This window comes from Acinonyx jubatus, chromosome A2 (genome assembly GCF_027475565.1).
Source record: "Acinonyx jubatus isolate Ajub_Pintada_27869175 chromosome A2, VMU_Ajub_asm_v1.0, whole genome shotgun sequence".
NCBI lineage: Eukaryota > Metazoa > Chordata > Mammalia > Carnivora > Felidae > Acinonyx > Acinonyx jubatus.
The window spans coordinates 24,204,432-24,226,087 of NC_069383.1; positions in this window are offsets into that span (position 1 = coordinate 24,204,432).

Genomic DNA, 21,656 nt, shown 5'->3' on the forward strand with positions numbered 1-21,656 from the left:
CTGCGGTTCTTGACTCGGCAGTGGGCGGTTGCCGAACAAGAGTATGTCAGGCCCTGGAAAATTACTGCCGACCCCTCTCCACCCACGGTCAGGGAATAAACCTGCCTTTGGGTCTTCTCTACTATTAGTGAGCTGGGACCCCCGGCCCCTATGCTGCCTGGGAGGCTAGATCGTGTTTCTTACTCTCCTGAGGTCGTACCCAGACTCGGGGCCCAAAGCATAGGCCCATGTGAAGCCCTGAAAAAAGCCAGCCACTGCCCTGGTCCCCTGTCCCCCTCCCTCGCTTCCCTTCCCTCTCCCCACCCCCCCCTCCACCTCACTTGCCTTCTGGTGGAAGATCTCTAGGCCTTTGTCTTCCCCCTTCTGTCCTCACCTCTCTTTTTCTCTGCCTGTCTCCCCATCAAGACTACCTCCCGTGGGAATTTGATTTTCTTCTTCCTCAGGCAGCAAATAAAGGCAAGGGAGGAAAAGGCAGTGAGGAAAATGAAAGGGAAGGTATTTGCCACCTGGTCCCCATCTCAGGTCTACAGGGTGAGCAGACCAGGGCAGCACTGGGAGGGACACTTGGAGCCAGCGAGGCCAAAGTGCACTTGCCATCTGCTGACAGCCACAGCCTGACTGTGGTCTGAGGGAAGGAAGACCGGACCCTCACAGGTGTGGGTGAGGGAAGTGTTTGGCGTGGAGAGTAATGCTGACCCCTGACCTGGGGCACAGAAGGGGGAAAGCTGGCCTTGGACTTCTGCTGGCAGCACGAGGGGGTCTCTAGGACTGGACTTACCCTCCTGAATTCAACAATGAAACACATGAGGCCACTGCTTTCAGTCACTGGGTGACAGGCAGCACAGGACTGTCCTTATTGACAGAAAAGACATACGTGAGGGGCGCCTGGGTGGCTCAGGCGGTTAAGCGTCCAACTTCGGCTCAGGTCTGAATCTCACGGTTTGTGAGTTCGAGCCCCGCGTCGGGCTCGGTGCTGACAGCTCAGAGCCTGGAGCCCGCTTCGGATTCTGTGTCTCCCTCTCTCTCTGCCCCTCCCCAACTTGTGCTCTCTCTCTCTCTCTCTCAAAAATAGATAAGCAGTTAAGCAGTTTAAAAAAAAAAAAAAGGAAGAGGAAATTTGGATACACAGAGACACCTTACTCTGCTATTTCCAGTCTCCGTAACTGTAAGCAGTAACTTTCTGTCAAGCCAGCCTGTGGTACTTTGTCATGGAAGCCTTAGCAGAGGAAAACAACACATAGAGAGGGTCCTGGACGGAGAGCGTGGCATCTACGGGGGCTCCCCACGGAGCTCGGTTGAGGACTGGGCTGCTCTGCACAGGGCGGGACTCCACAAAGCCCAGCAGGGTGGCTGCTGTCCTGAGCTACTATGGGTCCTGCAGGGCTTATGCACAGGGTTCCAGTCCAGCAAAAAGCAGAGAGACCTCAGGAAGTACTTGATCATTCAGGTGTGATTCCAGAAAGGGACCACCTTAGGGCTAACAAGCATGCCATACTCTAAGACAAAAGCCCCCCCCCCCCAAAAAAAAAAAACCACGGGAAAGAAAAGTACCAGCCTGGTAGGACCAAGAGGATCCATCTATAATGTCCACTAGGACAAAACTCAACACTCTTTAAAGGAAGAAAACACAGACTAGGCCACCTACAGCGTCTCATCCGTAACGTCCAGCAAACAATAAAAAACCATTTTAGATGGGGGAAGAAACAGGGAGCGAGCAGATCCGAATGCCAGCTGGGCTTTGGGGAAGAGTGGACCTCCCCGAGGCGAGCCACCTGAGGGGAAGGAAATTTCGGAGCCCACAGAGAGCTGAGGGGGCTGTGGGGAAGGGCAGAGGGGAGAGCAGAGAGGCGCAGGTATTTACCCATATTGGTTAGGAGTTTACAGGTCAAGGGAAGGGATACGGAAGGACTGTAGCAGCCGAAGAGGATGGTGGGTGAAGGCGCTGCTGGGTGGAATGCACTTCTGCTTCTGGAAGATGGAGAAGTAATCCCTGCTCTGCCCACTGCTAAGCACCGCCGGGAGAGCGGGGTGGGAAGGCCCCTTGCGAATGCTTGAGGAGCTTGGGGTTCTCACCCATTAGGAGTTTTCTCAGGAGCTCGGGAGCAAGGGAACCTGCTGAGGGCTCCAGCCTCTACTCGGGGACTGCAGATGGGGGTCCCAGGGTGAGGAGCCCTTGGATTTAAACCATACAGGTTTTGAGGCATCATCCAGTTATGCTCAGACGTGCTAGGAGAGGCAGATAGGGAAAGGGAGAGTATGATTGAATCTCGGAAAGAAAACGATTTTCGTCGTGTCAATTACTCTTTTCCATGTGCTACGCAGGGCACGTCCCTAAGCCACCTCATTCAATTCATCTTCAGAATGTAGTTATCATGTAGGTATAATTATTCCCATTGCACAGGTGAGGAAACTAAGGCTCACAGAGGTCAAGAATCTTGCTCGAGGCCATATAGATGGTGAGTGGCAGGATTAGGGTTTATATCCAGATGTTTTACACCGAGGTCCACACCCATTTCAGGCTCCCTCCCGGCCTCTTAGGTTAGGACTGGCGCAGTGGTTACAGGATTGGACGAGAGGGCTCAGAGGGCCAGGGTATTAGCGGTCTAGAAGGGGCTTCCCAGACATGACCAGCTGGGGAAAAGCAGACTGTGGCGTGGGAAGGTGAAGGAAGCCCCATTCTCCACTTGGAATGAGACCCTGAAGTAATGGTTTTTAAAAATTGGGATCACAGAGCCCTTTGGGAAGATAGAAACTAGACTGTCACCTCAGAAAGGGTGTCTCAACTTTTCACGATAGTCAGGGGTTCATGGCTCCCCCCAGTCAACCGATCCACGTGGGGGCTGAGCCCAGGACTGGATTTACCACTGAAGGACTTCTTTTCCCAGCTGCTGCCACCCTGACAGTCCCCATCCTTCTTCCAGAATTGTCCTTGACTGAAGAGCGTTCACCTTGCCTAGTCCTGTCTCCTTCCCAAGGCAAACCGCATCAGCTCCTGACTCGGGACAGATCTGAAGGGCCCTCCCCTCCCGGGTGTGGATCTGAGAGCACTCCCTAATAAACCTCCCAGGATCAGCTTCCTGCAGAACCCGGGGGGGGGGGGGGGGGGACCTCCGCCAGTGACACATAGACTCTTTTTTTTTTCCGCACGTAAGAAATCTGGAAATAGACAGTCACTTGCCCAATGGTACGCTCGGGATTTGAACCCAGTCCGTCAGAAGCCAATCCCATACCTACTACACCCCTCTTTCATTTGTGAGGGGGCAGCCCCCAAAGAACATGCCAGGAAGGAGAGACAGGGCTTGAACCATTATGAAACGGAGACAGAGCTCCTTGGTCCTACCTGGAAGGGTGTTCCATCTCTGTGCAAGGCCACATTCAAGTCTGGACACTTTACCAAGCCACCCAGAGGCTGCCTTCAGCAGGGAGGGCAGAGGGAGGTCCCTGGGCTCAGCGCTTGCAAAATGGGGAAGGCGGTGCCTACAGGTCACGCCCTCTCCGGAAGGCAGGCTGCTGTCCCTCTGGGGACCTGGGCGTATGTATACCCCAACCTGACGGCATCAGCTGGGGCCCCACTCGGCTTCATTCTCCTCAGGAGGGCATGTCAGGCTCAGTCACAGGGCTTAGGGTGAGTCGGCGTTCTCCTCCCTCCCCACTGCAGCCTTCACACACCCCATCCCTCCTCTGCAGGGTGGCCTTCCAGCCGACCACCCCCCTCCTCCGGTGCTGCCACCCCTCAGCTCCCTGCACACTCCCTGCACTCGCTGAGACCTCCGTCCCAGCTCCCTGTCTCCCCGTCCACTCCGGCCCCGGCTTCATTTGGGGTGTCCTCAGTTTCCTTGTGGCAGGCTCATTCATCAGGCCAGCCTCCTGGGCTTGGACATGCTCATCCGCCGGTCTTTCACCCCCGGCTCCCCTTGGGCACTCATACCCTTGGCTGGCCCCCAGCTGCCCTGTCCCCACCAGTCCCCCCGGCTCCGGGTCACCAGGCCAGCAGCTTCACTGCTCTGCCCGGCCAGGCCTGCTTGCCAGACCACCTGAACCTCTCCCTAACAGCCCCCGTGTGGGGAGCAGGGGCTCGGGTGCCCTCCCCCATCCCCATGTTCCCCCCACATCAGAACATACTCCCTGTGGTCCCAACATAACGTCCCGACGGCACAGACTTTTTGTAACTGTCAAAAACGTGGCAGAGCATGAAATCAGTTACGTAAGTTATCTGGCTCTAGCCATGCTGCATTCTGTTTGTTTGCGACAGGGCAAAAGTGGAAATTTTTGCCTCAAGGTGGAGACCAAAACAAAGACAAATGATATGGCTGTCTCAGGGAGGGACCAACTTGTGTATGTCCTCCTAGCTCCTTCCTGTCACCACTGCTGACTTGGGGGACCTGCTCAGCTCTGTGGCCCCATCTTCTGCTTCCACAGTCACCCCTCGAGAGCCCAGCCTTGTGTGGGCCCCACAGTCCTATTCTGCCCCCTCAGAGCTCCTAGAAAAAATAACTACATAATCTTGCAAACTGATGCCACAAAAAATCCAGGTCTTTAACCTCAGGGGGCCTAGGCATTTCACGACGATCCTTTGATTTGCCTGTTTCTCTCAGCGACTGTTCTGGGCTTTCACGATCTGCCTTCAGCCCTCACCCACCGACACGGGACGACAACCTCACTTCCTTAACCCCCATGACAACTGAGGCCCCCAACCATAACCTGCTCCGTCTGATTTGGCCCTACCTCACCTGCCCTGCCTTCTTTCCCAGCAGCCTCTGCGGGGGCTGCCCCTCTCCCTGCTCCCAGCCGCCTGGCCCCTGGTGTGTTGACCCCACTGCCTGTGCTTTCCGCCCAAACGTATGGGCCAGTCACATCCTCTTTCTCTTAACTCCTCAAGTTCTTCCTCTCCCCTGGCTGTGTCCCCAAAGCCCAGTAATATGCTCAAAACACAGAGTTCCTTATTTCTGAGTCTCTTGTGCTTCTGTTCTCTTTCCTCCCCTTCTCAGCTAAGCTTTTCGAAAGAGTAATCTGCTGCCTCGCATACCAACTTTAACGGGAAAAAATATTACAAATAGAATCCAGCAGAAGAGTAATAAAAATAGTATAAATGACAAAGTGAAGTTTATTCCAGGAATTTGAAGACGGTCATTAAGATATCTATTAATGCAGCTTATCTCATGAGTAGATTAAAGGAGAAAATCGTATTAGCATTTGGTAGATGCCCAAAGGCACTTGACAAAATATCATATATATATATGTATATGTATACGATACATATACATATACATATATATTTTTTCAGAACCCTCTTAACAAACTAGGAATAGAGGGGTAATTCCAAAGTGGGATAAAAAACAAATCTATACCAGCAACTAACGTCATGCTTAAAGATGAAACACTACCCCACGACTACACAAGGATGTCCTTGATTACAGCTATCACGAAATACTGTGTGTAAGTTCTAGTCAACTGCAAGGAAAAAAGAAAACCAAGCGATAGAATTATTGGAAAAAGAGAGTCAAAAACCTGATGGACTCTGTAGAAAACTTGAGGATCAAGTGAAAATTATTTTTTAATTAATTAATTAATTCTTTTCATTTATTTTAGAGAGAGAGAGAGAGAGCTTGGTTGGGGGGGAGGGGACAGAGAGAGAGAGAGATAGAGGGAGAGAGAGAATCTTAAGGAGGCTCCATGCTGAGCATAGAGCTCCATTCCATAACCCTGGGATCATGACCCAAGCCGAAATCAAAAGTCAGATAGATGCTCAACTGACTGAGCCACCCAGGCACCCCTCAAGTGAAAATTATTATAATTAATTTTTTAAAAAAATTTTAATGTTGGGGCGCCTGGGTGGCTCAGTCGGTTAAGCGTCCGACTTCGGCTCAGGTCATGATCTCCCGGTCGGTGAGTTCGAGCCCCGCGTCGGGCTCTGGGCTGACAGCTCAGAGCCTGGAGCCTGTTTCAGATTCTGTGTCTCCCTCTCGCTGACCCTCCCCTGTTCATGCTCTGTCTCTTTCTGTCTCAAAAATAAATAAAATGTTAAAAAAAATTTTTTTTTAATTTTATTGTTTATTATTTTTGAGAGAGAGAAAGACAGAGCATCAGAGGGGGAGGGGCAGAGGGAGAGGGAGACACAGAACCCGAAGCAGGCTCCAGCTCTGAGCCCGACGCGGGGCTTGACCTCACAAACCGCGAGATCATGACCTGAGGGGAAGTCGGACACTCAACTGACTGAGCCCCAAATTATGATAATTAATAAGAGAGCTTAATAAGGCAGGTAATTACAAAAGAAATATAGAACAATTTATTGGTTTTTTATATACCAGTAACAACCAGTTAGAAAATATAATGGGGAAAAGGGTTGCATTCACAATAGCAACCAAAATGTAAAGTATTAGGGAGGAATTTTAACAAGAAGACTGCAGGACTTTCATGAAGAAAAGCTCTCACACTTTACTCAACAATTCAAATAAAGAGGGGGCCATACTTGGCTTCAAGATAAGAAGACTCGATACCGTAAAAGTGTCAATCTTCCTCAAACTCGTCTGTACATTTCCATAATTGTAATCAAAATCTCAATTGTGTTTTTGAATAGAAGTTGATAAAATAAATTTCACATTAATTTGGGGAACACATGTGAGGAGGTACATAAGAAAATTTGAAGAAAAACAAGCCTGAATGTGAGCATCCCCTGACACTTGTCATATCAAACACGAACAAATACATCTCAAAGCTATGTAATTGCGGCAGTAAGGTATTAATGTCAAAAAGAACAGGCAGATCAAAGGAATGGAACGGAAAATCCGGTTGGTCTTCCTAGTCGGTGGGGAAAAGAATGTGCAATTCAAGAAATGGTGCTGGGATTTCATGAAGACTGTTTTCTGAGTGGATGTGACTTACTGAAACGTTAAAAATGTCCATATGTCAAAGACACTATGTAATTAAAATATTTACAGATGACATTATATGATGACTGGGATTTGCTTCAAAATAATGGGAGGGGGAGTGGGAAGGATACAGATGACTCAAAACCAGCTGAATGTTGATAATGGTTGAAGCTGGGTGATGGATATGCAGAGGTGCACTTTACTATTCGGCCTTTTTTTTTTTTTAAGTTTATTTATTTATTTTGAGAGAGAGAGAGAGAGAGAGAGTGAGTGAGCCAGCACGTTAGTGGGGGAGGCCAGAGAGAGAGAGAGAGGGAGAGAGAGAGAATCTCAAGCAGGCTCCACACTCACCACCGAGCCCCACACGGGGCTTGATCCCACGAATGGTGAGATCACGACCTGAGTTGAAATCAAGAGTTGGATGTTTAACCGACTGATCCACCCAGGTGCCCCTCAGCCTTCTTTTATATATGTCTGAAAATTTCCGAAAGAAAAAGTTTTAAACATTATACACATTCAAATAAAAATTTCAAATAAAAAAAAATATTTGCAATATGACACACAAATTTCCTAAATATGTAAATTGCTCTTAGAAAGGAATACAAATGCTGACCGTCCCAGTAGGAGAATAAGCAAGGTTTATAAATCAGCAATGACTGCATAAAAGATGTTCAATTCCACTGATAATCAAAGAAATGCAATTCTTTTTTTTTAGAAATGAGGTTTGCAGGGTGCCTGGGTGGCTCAGTCGGTCAAGCGTCCGACTTCGGCCCACGTCTGGATCTCACGGTTTGTGAGTTCGAGCCCAGCATCGGGCTCTGTGCTGACAGCTCACAGCCTGGAGCCTGCTTCTGATTCTGTGTCTCCCTCTCTCTCTGCCCCTCCCCTGCTTGTGCTGTCTCTCTCAAAAATAAACATTAAAAAAAATTTTTAGAAATGAGATTTGCTTTTCCACCTATAACAATAGCAAAGATTTAAAAGATTGTTAGTGCTTAAGGCAGGGTGAGGAGGCCTCTCCCATATGGGGTAGAGGGTAGACTGTTCCAAGCACTCTGGGGGCAATTTGATGAGAGGCCTTTAAAATATGCTTATACGTTACTCAACAATTCAATTTTAAAAGAATTTTTCTTATAGATAGACATACGTTCACAAAAATGTTCATACATGGCTGTTTATCACATAATTGCCTACAGCCATAAAACATTGGAAATGTCCCAAATATTGGTTAATAGTTAGCTTACATGAGTTATGAGACATCCACACATTCAAAATGATGATGTATTCATGATGTCAATATCAGGTTTAGTGTTATGTAAATATCATTATGATACAAATATCACGTTTAATGATATGAAAAGAGATGCTATTGAGTGAGAAAAATCAGATTAAAAATAGTGCACAAAGTAGAATACCATTTCAAAAAAAAAATGTGTCAGAAAAAAATGTCTGCAAGAACTTATACCAACTGTCCATTATGATTTCAGAGTGGTAAGACTGAAGGTGCTCTCATGGTTTTTTGACCTCTTTCTGTATTTTCTAATTCTTTTTTTTGCGAGAAGCAAATATTACTTTTATAATTGGAAGAATACAATTATTTCTGTTTAAAAAAAATTTTTTTTTTACATTTACTTATTTTTGAGAGACAGAGAAACGGAGCACACGTGGGGAGGGGCAGAGAGAGAAGGAGACAGAATCCAAAGCAGGGTCCAGGCTCTGCGCTGTCAGCACAGAGCCGGACGCGGGGCTCGAACTCACAAACTGTGAGTCATGACCTGAGCCAAAGTCAGATGCTTAACCGACTGAGCCACCCAGGTGCCACACTTTATTTCTGTTTTTTTTAAAAAGGAAGGAAAGAGGAAAGGTAGATAGGAAAGAAGGAAGGAAGGAGGAAAGGAAGGAGAGAAGGGAGGGAAGGAAAGAAAGAAGGGAGGAAGGAAGGAAGGAAGGAAGGAAGGAAGGAAGGAAGGAAGGAAGGAAGGAAGGAAGGAAGGAAGGAAACATGTGTCTTGTGTGTTCTTCCAAAGCTGCTTTGTGTCTATACAAAATATATGTGCGTATCTTTTTAAACGCAAATGGCAGACAGCATGCTTTACAAATTGTCCTGCCCTTGCTTTTTCCCCTTGTCCATACATCCTGGTTACACCAACCCAGGCTCTCATCAATACACGAGTGGCCCCCCGTCCTTGCCAAGACAACGATGCTATTTTTGATCTTTGCTGAGTTTTAATGGGTAAATAAATGTGATTTTAACTTGCATTTTCCTTATTATAAGTGAGGTTGAACATCTCACATGTACAAGACCAATGAATTTTGCTTTATGAAACTTTACTCTTATCCTTTGCCCATTTTTTCTAAATTTTTCATTTTTATATTGATAGATAGTGACTCTTTCTGCAGAAAAAGTAAGCATCTGTCTGCCATATATGTTTGCAGATGTCTTTTTGGAATTTGTCATTTGTCGTTTGATCATGCTGGTATGTGATTTTTCCATGCAGATGTATCTTACTTTTGCATAGTTGATTTACTATGTAATAGATATGAGATAGTCTTTTGTCGTATAAGTTCTCTCCCTCCTCCAAGGTATTTATTTGTTTATATATATAATTACATAATACTTTGTGATGCTCCCTATTTTATTCTAGTGGCGTCATGCCTTCAGTTTTTTTTTAATTTTTTAAAATCTTTTTTGTTTTTGAAAGAGAGAGTGTGTGAGCAGGGAAGGGGCAGGGAGAGAGGGAGACACAGAATCCGAAGCAGGCTCCAGGCTCTGAGCTGTCAGCACAGAGCTTGACCCGGGGCTCGAACTCATGAACGGTGAGACCGTGACCTGAGCCAAAGTCAGATGCTTAACTGATTGAGTCACCCAGGCGACCTTCATGCCTGTTTTAACTTGTACACACTTGCTGCATTATTTTGATGTAAAGAGTGAAGTAGGAATCAACTTTTACTCATTGAACCGTCTGTCTTTTTCCTTCTAATATGAAACGTTATTTTCTGTTATTCTAAATTCTCACATAACTTTGTGCCTGTGTCTGACCCCTTTATTCTGCTCTATTGATCTGACTGAATATTCTCCAATACCTTTCCATTTTAATTATGTTTACACATGAGGTTGACCTGATCTCTTCTCAAGGCTCCTTTTTATGAGAATTTCCTGGCCACTTGTGTATGTGTATTGTTCCATATGAATATGAGAATAAGCTTGTCTGGCTTTAAGAAAACAAAATCATCTAGATATTTAAAAATGCAGCATAATTTAGGAAGAATTAACATCTTTAGAATGCTTAAGATCAACATTTCCAATTCAAGAAGGAGGTTTTTCACTCTATTTGGTGAGTTCTCTTATTGTATTCCCCAAAAATGTTTTAAAATTCTTCATATGGACCTGTCCTTTTATTGCTATTACAACTGGGTTTTCCCTTCCATTATATATATTTTTTAATTTTTTTAACATTTATTTATTTTTGAGACAGAGAGAGACAGAGCATGAACAGGGGAGGGGCAGAGAGAGAGGGAGACACAGAATCTGAAACAGGCTCCGGGCTCTGAGCTGTCAGCCCAGAGCCCGATGCAGGGCTCGAACTCACGGACCACAAGATCGTGACCTGAGCTGAAGTCGGACGCCCAACCGACTGAGCCACCCAGGCACCCCTGCTTCCATTATATTTTTTAACTCCTGGTTGTTTTATATAGGAATGTTATTAACTTACCATTTTATTTATTTATTTATTTGAGAGGGAGAGAGTGGGGGGTGGGGTAGAGTAAGAGGGAGAGAGAGAGAATCCCAACCAGGCTCCATGCTGTCAGCATAGAGTCCAAGGTGGGGCTCGAACTCACTAACCAAGAGATCATGACTGAGTGGAAACCAAGAGTTGGACGCTTAACCAACTGAGCCAACAGGTGCCCCTAACTCACCGTTTTAATTTTGCATCAGCAATCCCATAGAATTCTTACGATTTGCACTTTTTTGCATTGATTCTCCTGGGTTTTCAAGTTATGTAATCACATCATTTTACGTTACTGATACAATTTTACTTCCTGTTTTCTAATTTGGTGCTTCGTTCTTTCCCTTATTTAACTGCTTTAGTTAACACTTAATCTAACTGCTCCTTGGTCTAATGGGAATCTTTCTATAGTTTTATCATTAAGCTAGATGATGGATTTGCTTTGAAATAAATAGGAAAATGATCAAGACACAAAATAGGTAAATCACAGAAGAGGAAATAAAATGGTTCATGAATATATGAAAGATGCTCAACGTATCCAGGGCATTATCAGCATGGCCTTAAAATGCTAACATCTAGATTTTTGTTCTTGGTCCCCTGCTTTTCTGACTGGATGCTTTCTTTGGACCACCACCCCGATTGTCCACCACAGGCTGATGTCTCCCAAGCCCATGGCTCCAGGATTGACCTTTCCCCAGAGCATCTATTTGTATATCCAACAGCTTCCTAGACATTCCCATTGGGTTTCCTGCAAGCCCCTCAGCTCGGCACATTCAAAACTGAATCAATCATCTCTATGACCAAACTTCTGTCCTGTCTTAGGGACATGTACCACCATCCACCCACCTCTCCCCTCCTCCCTCTTCCTCATCCCACCCTTCAGTCAGTTAAGTCCTGCCACAAATTTACCTTCTAAATATTTGTCTTAGTTTGCCTCCCTCCACCCCATCTGTTGTCCTGATTCAGCGCCTCATAGACTTTTCACCTGGGTTATGTCAATTGCCTCTTACGTGGATCTTCCTTCTCCATGCCTGACCCTTCTAGACCCAGCTTCCAGAATTATTGCTATCAAGGTGTATTTCCAAAACACAAAGTCAAACATGTCATTTTCCTTCTTAAAATGAGTGGCGCCCCCCTGACACCAGGATGAAGTCCAAGCTCCTGACAGGGTCTACAGGGCTTCCATGGCCTGCCTGGCCCCACTCAGCCATCTCCGATTTCCCCACAGCCCATTTTGGACTCTGCTCTAATAATACCTAAGCCTGTGCCAGCGATCCTAACGACCGCCAACCTCCGGGCCTACCGTGTGTGTATCTTCACTCGGAGCGCGTTGCTCACCACTTACGACATCTTGATTGGAGCGTTTTAAATGAATGAATGAGTGTGTGTGTGTGTGTGTGTGTGTTCAACCAATACATGTATATGGTTAAAAAATCAAATTGCATCAAAAGGCTGATAATGAGTAGAAGACATCATCACAGGGCCACCTCTCCCAAGCCCCCGTCCCATTTCCTGAAGGCAAACACTTTTATTAACTCTTGAAGCCATTTCTTTGGCTATTTACTGTCTTATCTCTATATACACGTTTATAAAGTTACATCTTGATTCGTCAAATGCATACATCATTTTACCTTTTATATAAAAGATGAGGGCTCAGTTCTATTATACTGCCCACACGTGGCCTCTCCCATTCTATCTATTCTAACCACCTTTGGTTAAATAGTGTTTACATTACTGCGGCCACGTAAACATGGCGATTACAGACTCCATTAGGATACAAAGATTAAATTTTATTTGGGTGTGTAGATTTTTGTTTTTCTAGGAATTTCCGGCTGTCCTTATTTAATTTTTGTCATGATCCCCGGTAAGAATTTTCCATGCTTTCTTCAGAAATTCTGGCACCCCAGGTAGTTTCTGGAACCTCCCTTTTACCAGGAGACCCCTGCCATGAGCCCCCTGTCCTGAGGCTCCAAGCTGGACACAGCTCCCTGGGCTCCCTGCATAGCCACCAGCCTGGGGTTTCTTCTGACTGCTCTCCAGATTGGAGCCACTGTTTCTCTATTTTTCTTTCTGCCTTTCTTGCCTCATTCCCTTTTTTGTGGAGCACATTATTAGTAACTTCCTTAAATGGGTGCTGAGCTCTTATATTTGTGAAAAATGTTTTTGTTTTACCCTGACACTGGACAATTTGTCTGATAGTTGAAACTTGGATTAAAATTACTTTTTCTCTGGGTGCCAGTGTGGCTCAGTCTGTTGTTGAGAGTCTGACTCTTGATTTCTGCTCAGGTCATGATCTCACCGTTGGTGGGATCGAGACCCTCACTGGGCTCCTCGTTCACAGTGCTGAACCTACTTGGGATTCTCTCTCTCCCTCTCTCTCTGCCCCTCCCCCACTTGTGTGTGTGCATGTGTGCTCTCTCTCGCTCTCTCTCAAAATAAAGAAATAAACTTAAAAAAAATTACTTTCTCTCTTAATTTTGAAGGTCTGGTTCCTCTGCATTCTGGCATCTAGTGTTGCCATTTGGAATTCTCATGCCAACGAAACATTTGCTGAGATTTTGTATTTTCACTCTGAAGATTTTTGGTTATTCTCTTCATCCCCAATATACTGAAATTTAAAGTGGACATACACTGCTGTGGGTCTGTTTTTATTCTGTGCTCTGGAATGGACTCAGTGAACTCTGTAGAGACCTCTACACTTTTAGGTTGAGAATTTTCCTATATTATTGATCTGAGTTTTCTGCCCTCAGTGTTCTCTATTCTCTCTTTCTGGAACTCCTATTAGTCCAATTTGAATGGCCAGATCGATTCTCTTTTCATTGCTATCATCTTTTCCATCAGTCTTGTTAGTCTGCTTCCCGGGACATTTCCTCAAATTTATCTGCCAGATCTACTGAATTTCCATCTTCCACTTTCCAGAAGGTTTCCTTCATCTTAGCTCCTATTCAATATTTTGTTTTGGCAGCCATTTTCAAAACGTTTTTATTTCCAAGCACTCTTTCTTTGTCCTCTGAGTTTTCCTCTTTGTTCCTGTCTCTGTGGACGTTAATTAGAGGTTGTGTTGGTTTTTAGTTTCTTATGGTTTTCCCATTTCCTCAGGGGTCTTCTCTTTCTCTGTGTTCCCCTCAGTTTCATTGTGTTGGAGATCTCCTTGGAGTGGATTATCTTTATCCATTCATATATTTAAGAACAAGACATTGAAATGTCATTTGGGAGCGGTGCGTGCACGGGTGGGTTTTTCTCAGAGGCTGATTTTGGTTTTGGGTTCCTAGTTAGATCTGGTTGTTATGTGGGGACCCTCATGTGCTTGTTTTCTGAGATCACTTAACTTTCCTGGGAAGAAGCCTCCAGTGCCCTGGCTGTAAATATTTTGGTGTCAGGGGTCAACTGTTATATAAACAGACTTTCAGTGAATCTCCCTATTGTGGTACCAGATCTCATTCTTGCCTTTTGCTGCACCTGGTCCTTTGGGGACCAGTTCTCAGGGGTTCTCTAGGGGCAAATAAGCCCCTTCTGTTCCACATTCCCTTCCTTGAGCTCTGTAAGCTCATGCTTTCTCCACTTCTCTTCTGCGCCATTCCATACCTTCACCAACTCTTAATCTTCTAGAATTTTGTGGAAACCTCTCATCTGCTGATGGTCTCTCATCATTGTCTGTTAGTATTTTTTAAAGAAACCTTCTCCCTTTAAGTCTAGAGGGGTCTTGAGAGAGAAAGGAGATCGGAACACGTTCAATCTGCCATTTCATGTGACTGTTTCACCACTGGCTGAGCTCCTAGGGACAACAGCTGTTTCCCAATCATCTCTGTGTCCCCAGAGCTGAGCACAGTGAATGGCATCGGTCAACCGTCTGTAAAATATCTGTGAACAGAAGGGAACCTACTGATCTCTCTGAACCCCTCATGCTTAGTATGCTTGGCCAGGGTAACAAAGTACACAAAAATCATGTCACACACAGAACAGTGAGCTGTTACAAACGTTTTGTCTGGAAAAGAAGAGATGATGGGGGGCTTGCAGTAGGGGGTTGTGCATCCTACACCCACAAATATCAGAAAGATCTCAAATAGAAGGACTGACACTTTCAATGTGGCTTCAGAGGACATGAGTAGGACAAGTGAGAGGGTGTAAGACACTCAGTGACAGGTTCAGCTCCTTACATGCAATCACTTTTTTCACCTCCCAGCTCAGCCATCTTTCTGATGATGAGATGGATTACCTGGAGAGGTCATGGGCTCCCTGACCCGGAAATGTTCAAGCAGATCTGGACAACCAGCAGTTAGAGTTGCTGTAGAGAGAATTCAACTCACTGGTCAAGAGATAAGGCTAGATTTTTAAAAATTCTGCTAGAGTTAAAAACACTCGCTTTTATAGCAAATATTTGATAGCAGTCTCTTTACTATGCTGAAATAAAGTAACAGAGAGTAACACCTACTTAAAAAAAACATGTGTTTGAAAAATCTATACAACTCCCTAATTGAAATATGAAAATAAAAAGGACACACACAATACAGGAATATGTGTTTCAACATATAAACGCTCAGGCATGATGATGCATAATAGAAGGAGATAGTGAGATGTTTGCATTTATATGTAGAATAATCGTGAATGCAACTGATGCCAATGCACACTGACACAGGTGTGTCGTTTCAATGCTCAATTACTGCGGGAGCTTTGCCTTCAGAGATTTGATTTTCCAAACTCACACACGACTCTTGGTGAAGTTCCGAAGCACAATCTCTCCTTGATTTATATACAGAGACCTTCTTAGCAAATTCAACTGTGTTTATAGGTAAACCAGAGTTCAAAGATAATTATGATCAGGTTTCTACTGCTTAGCAAGGCATTTGAAAGCCATGGGAGATGTGAGACAAGCCTCTTCTGTGCAGGACTGTCTCTCACATTGCAAGAGGACAGGCATCTCTGGCCTCCACCCACTCGGTGTCAGTGTGTGCCTCTAATTATTGTGACAATCAGAAATGCCCTCCCTGTGTTTGCAAAATGCCCCCAAGGGTCACCGCTTCTGAACCACTGGACTAGATCATTGCTAAGCTTCCTTCCAACCCTCTGATCCTCTGATCCCTTCAGGAGCCGGAGGGAGGGCAGGGGAGTCAGGCATTCCCTAGTCTCTAGAGCCACCTGGGCTGGTGGATATAGAGCAGCCACCGCTTCTGGCATCCGTGGGGGCTTCCTCTTTGTGAATAGAACTGGCTGAGCCAAGATATCAGCAGCTCCGTTAGTCCCCACCCCCATGTAAGAGGTTCACTGAACGGGTGGGACTGACTGCCCCTGCACTTGACCTTCCTGAGAAGGGCAGGAAAACTTGACCCTCAAAATGATGGTGTCAACACTGTTCTCCACGGTACTCTTGATGCCCTTCCTTACTTGCCCTTCAGCCTGATGAATCCTCAAACTTGAAGGAAACCAGCCATCTCTAGTCTCTCACCCAACTGGGCTACTATGGCTGGGAAATATGCAAAGCAGTGCAGGCTGCTGGGACTACTGCAGATGTGGGTCTCCCCCCGGCTGGTTCTGCCTCTTCTCTCCTGCTCCCCAGAACCTCTGGTGTCCTCGAGGCTGCCCAGGATACTACTTTGTCCTGGCTGTCAGGGGATGACCAGCCCCTGGTCAGAGAACATAGAGAACATTACTGGGAACCACTTGAATGTCCCTCTTCTCTCACCAAGATGAATTCCTCTCTCTGTTCTGAATCATGTCTCCCCAGTGCCTCTAAGATCCTTCTGGTGATCTTCTCTCCCTCTGCATCTTTAACCACTTTTAGCTCTTTCCTCTCAGCTCAGAAACTGCCTCATCTTCTCCAACCTAAGCAGGAGACAAAAGCCGCTTTGTCCTACTTCTCTTCTAAGCCACCAATCTGTCTCCCCCTCTCTTCCCACTGATGCTGGAGATTAATCTACACTTCCTGTGACTTCCTGCTCAGTACCCTTGACCCACTGCAGTCTGGTCCTTGTCATCACCCTGCCACTGGACCACAGGGTCTCCAATGACCTAATTATCAACTCCTATTTTCAGTCTTCATCTCCTAAATTCTCTGTAGCATTTTACTCCATGAACCATGTGCTCTTTTTCCTGAATGTCTGTTTTTATTTTTAGGCATCCTCTTAGTGTTCTTTTTCCCTTTCTGATCCGTTCTTTCAAGTCTGTCTTTGCTGGATCTTTCCCACATCTCTACCCTCCTTCCCCTTTTCTTTCTTCCTCCTCCTATCTTCCCGTAAGTAGTATGGCCCTGGTGTTCCGTGTATCCCCCTCCTCTCCCTTTCCAACACCAAATGATCTCCCGCTTATGGCTTCAACAACCCTTGGATGCTGTTGACTCCCAGATGTGCAGCCAGCCTCGACTCCTCTCCTTAGCTCCACTGTCAAATGCACAGCTGCCTCTCAGCCTGTCCAAACATGCTTGGCCTCCTGTGTTCTTTATCCCACTCAGTGGTGCCACCTCCCCCGAGCTCCACAAACAGCGCACCTGAGGGTCATGATCAACTTTGCTCCCTCCCACTTCATATGCAATCAGCCCCTGAATCCTGTGGATCCTCTTTCAGAACCATCTCTCAAACCCGGCCCTCCTCTCCACCCTGTTTTAGACTCTTCGGTGTCTTTCTAACAGTCCCATTTGGTCTCCGTGGCCACCAGGTTCCCTCTAGTCTAGTTTTCCCACTTATTTTTCTAAAGTTCTCTTTAGAAAACCAGTCTCAACCATGACATTCTATTCCTTCTTACCTAAAGCCTCCACAGGCACCTCATCGTCCACAGCTAAAGCTGAGGCTCCTCTTAAGGGCACAGAACACTCTTCTCCGTCCTGCACGGCAGCCTCTGAACACGCCTGCCCTACAAGATGAGTCCTTTGCTTCTCAGACAGTGAAGGGCATCCTTTCTTATATGCTTGCGCAGTGTGCCCTTTATGCTTACACGTACCCTCGTGTGCTGACAGCTATGTTCTTGCCTCACCCCTAGCCTCCTTATTTATCTTTCAATGAGAGGTGCCCGGCAGTTGCTAACACATAGCAAGTGCTCTGTGATTACCAGTAAATGGCCGAACAAATGAAGGAGCAGACGGTTTGATTAAAAAAATTACACCCTCATCTGCCTCTTCCTCACATCACTCCTCAGGCCGAATTTGAATGTGCATCCAAATTACTTGTTAAAATGCAGATTCCGACTCAATAGGTCCAGAGTGGGGCCTGAGGCTCCGCAGTTCCAACACGCTCTCACGTGGTCTCGAGTCGCTGCCGGTCTGCAGACCACACTCGGAAAAGCAAGGCCATATCCTACACCAGTGGTTTCCAAACTTGGATGACTATTAGAATCACCCAGAGAGCTTCAAAAAATATCCCGATGCCCAGGGTGCATGATATATTACATCATAATATCTAGGGGAGGGAGCCAGGTGGCCGTATTTTAAAGATTCTCAGCTGATTCCAGTGCACAGTAAATCGGGGAGCCCCTACCCTATGCCATCTCTCACTTCCTCGGTGCCGAATCTCAACCCCGGATGCTCATTAGAATCACCTGGGGAGCTTTTAACACCTGGCGATGCCCGGGCCCCACCCTCACCAGAATCACTAGGGTTTGCACCTGTGTGTTTTAAAGCTCCCAGGTGACCCTAAATAGGCAGCCAGGGTTGAGAGCCATTATTCTCACGCTCTGCCTCCAAGGAATGGCTGAGGAGTTGAGGGATCATGAGTCCGGGATACAGAGTAGGTGTGAAGTCAGATCCCAGGCCTGGCTCCCCAGTTATGTACTGTATCATCTTGAAGAAGTTAATCGAGCTTCATCTCTAAGATGAGATTACAAGTACATGCCCTCCCTAACCCCAATTTTAGTGGAGACGCCCCGAACGGAATTGGGAAAAGTGCCCTCGGGCTCCTGTCTTCACCTCTCTGATGCGTGGTGCCCACTTGGTTCCCCACCTATCAGGTTGGCTTCAGAGGCCCCTTGCCAGGAGAAATCTCTGTCACGCATGAGCTCCCAGCTGCAGGCCCAGCTAGGAAGCAGATGGTTCCGTGGCAGCCCAGGCCGCCAGAGGGGACGTCACGAGGGCTCGCACTCACAGGCCGACCGAGAGGTGGAATCGAACATAACCCCTGCAAAGCGGCCTGGCCTGCAGCCTGGATGCCGCACGGTGGGCTGGTCGGCGCTGTGCAGGGACAGGGCCCACCCGCTGTCTTCTGCACGCACTGCAGCGCGGCCACCTGACCCACGGCAAGGAGCCTGCAGGCTCGTGCCAGACTCCTCTCTTCTGAGCTGTCTCTGCAAGTCTATGCTGGTGCTGTGGGAAAGGCACAAAACAAACGCCAAAAAATGGAGGTTCGGGGCGCCTGGGTGGCTCAGTTGGCTGAGTGGCCGATTCTTGGTTTCGGCCCAGGTCACGATCTCAGGGTCGTGGGATGGGGCCCGTGGTTGGACTCTGCACTGAATATGAATCCTGCTTGGGACTGTCTCTCTCTCTCCCTCTGCCTCTCTCCCCCACTCTCACTCATGCTTTCTCTCTCTCTCAAATAAAAAAATAAAGTATACCAAAAATGTAGGTTCAAGTCCAGCCTGCCACCTCCAGCTGCATGAGCTTGGGCTCCGTTTCCTTAGCTGCTGTTATTATTATTATCTGTTTTATCAGCATCATAAATGCATATACAAAGGCCCCAGACCAAGATAACACACTCCTGTCCCTGGAGGCAGCGGAGACCCAGGGCCTCAAGGCTGGGGGCAGGTTCTCTGTACCAGGGAAGCCTTGAGCACACTTATATTGAGTTATAGTTACATTTTTTCTGTATTTATCTGAACTTAAAATGTAACCGGGCAGCCTGCATATGTATTTGCTGAATCCAGCAAGCCTCCAGGAGAAGAAGGAAGGTGTTAAAAGGAATAACAAGTGTTCCTTGGGGGGAGATGGGCCTAAAGCAGGAGGCCACCACTGCTCTGGTGAGGGCCTGCCTGGCTGAGCTGAGCCTGGGCTGGGGGCTTCAGGGCTCCCAGATGGCAAAATTACACTAATTTTTGTGTCCCCGGAGCGTCTTCTGGAAATAGGCCTGGGCCAGCAAAGCTCAGCAATTCCCTGGGACAGGTAAGCTGGGGATCGGGGGCTGGGGGAGGGTCTTGATTCACACTCCCAGCATCTCACCATCTAGTCACCCCAAGGAACTAAATCCACGTGACTCTCCCTGGCTCTACAGGAACAAAACTGCTTTCCTGTCACCTGCTTCAAATGCCTCTATCTGCGTGGATGGAGCTTTGTATCCCTACAGTTAGAGTCCTTGAGGTTCACAGCACAACAAAGCTGACAGAGCCTTGGCGTTCAACCAACCCCCTCTGGGTACTGCTGAGAAGTCTGAGCCCAGAGAAGGATGAATTTACCCAAAGCCACACAGTGATTAAGGAGCTGGGCTGGAAGCCAGTTTTCCCCCACCAGTCTGGTCAGCTCAACTCATGCCTCGTCCTCACCTTCACCATCAGAATGGAAACGCCAATGACTTAATATGCAAATCCGCCCCCCGGCTCCACTGTCCAGAATCTAGAAGACCCGAAGCGGGCCTTAGGTTCTCCCTAGTTACAACCCAATTAGAGGCGAAGCTGCAGAGAATCCTGCCCTGAAGAGGGAAAAGGCTTTCTCGGGGCATCTGGAGATGGCCAGATTGCCCGGGGCCAGCCCCACTCACTGTGCCTTCTTTTGAGAAGTAGCTGCAGTTTGTGGGTGTTCTCATGGACGGACAGCACAGAGAGGGCATGAGCTGTGGAGCCAGGAGGCACTGGCACCCAGCCTGATCTGATGGGTTGTGGCTTATTACCCGGCCTCCATTTCCTCATCTGTGAAATGTAACTATCTCACAGGGTGTCATGAAGGTGAATTGAGATCAGGCACAGGACCCGAGACGTTGTATTATAAGGTCTAAAATGCCAAGAACTTCGGGTCCCAAAGGCCTAACCGTGAGTTTCTCTGCTCTCTCTAGATGCTCCCCGCTCAGGCAGAAAGCCTCTCCGCTCAGCTTAGCGCCCCTAGCTGCACGCCACCCACTCTTCAACCTGATGGGTTTCACCTCCCTGCCAGCCCAAGAAATTACCCAAACAAGCCCATCACGACCTCATGCGAGAATCAGGGGCCACAACAGAGCCCTGCTGGCTCACTGCTCCCAAGTGCAGCTCCCGAGGGCGACCCTCGTGCAGTCATGCATGGCATATGGTGTCCTCCCTGTGCTGTGACCGTGTGTGACGACTGAACTGCTGCCCGTCTCAGCTGTGCATCATCAGTGTTGTATGTTCAACCATCTCATACCGTTCAGGACAGGGAGCCTCTCCTTCCCCAATAGGTGAATAGGAAGTGGCCAGAACAGGGGGTGCTTAGTAAGACTGTGGGTCCTATTGCTTTATACTCTAAATCCCTATTCTGGGGGGAGGGTCCTCCTTGTATTCCTGAATGGTGGTGCTGGACTTCCAGGCACAGGGTATGAATGAGACCCTGACAACAGAACTTGGCCAGACAGCATTTGGGGAGATGGCATCCTGGGGTCTTCTCAGGCTCTCAGGGTCAGTAATCTCCTACCCACTCACGCCCTACACTTGTCTTCGCAGTATCTTGTCAGACTAACTCCTGTGAGGGGCCGTGACAGATGCTTTATCTCTGTTCTCATGCTGTGCAGAGAAATGACCAGTCCAAGGTCACACAGACAGGAGGGATAGGGCTGGGTCAACGCTCTCCCAAACCCACTGTCAGCACCAACCCTGTGACCCACAGCCTCAGGGAAGAAGAAGCCCTGCCCATGGGGATTGCTCCCCTGTGCTGAGGCAAAGCCCTCCTAGTCTCACCTCTGTAAGGGCTGCGAAACCTAAAGATTGGCCTTGGCGTGAGATCCATGCCCCCTGGGAAGCTTCTCATAGAGAAGAGAACACAGTAACCTTGTCCCAGTTCACTTGGATCTTGTCTCAGTCCAAGCTGGGCCCAGGGGTCCCACTGTTGGACAGTGAGGTGATCAGGGGGCCTCCACAAGATTCCTTGTAGGTGCGAATACTCTGAGCTTCTTGGCCTTAAGAGTAAACTTTAGGACTATTTCCATTT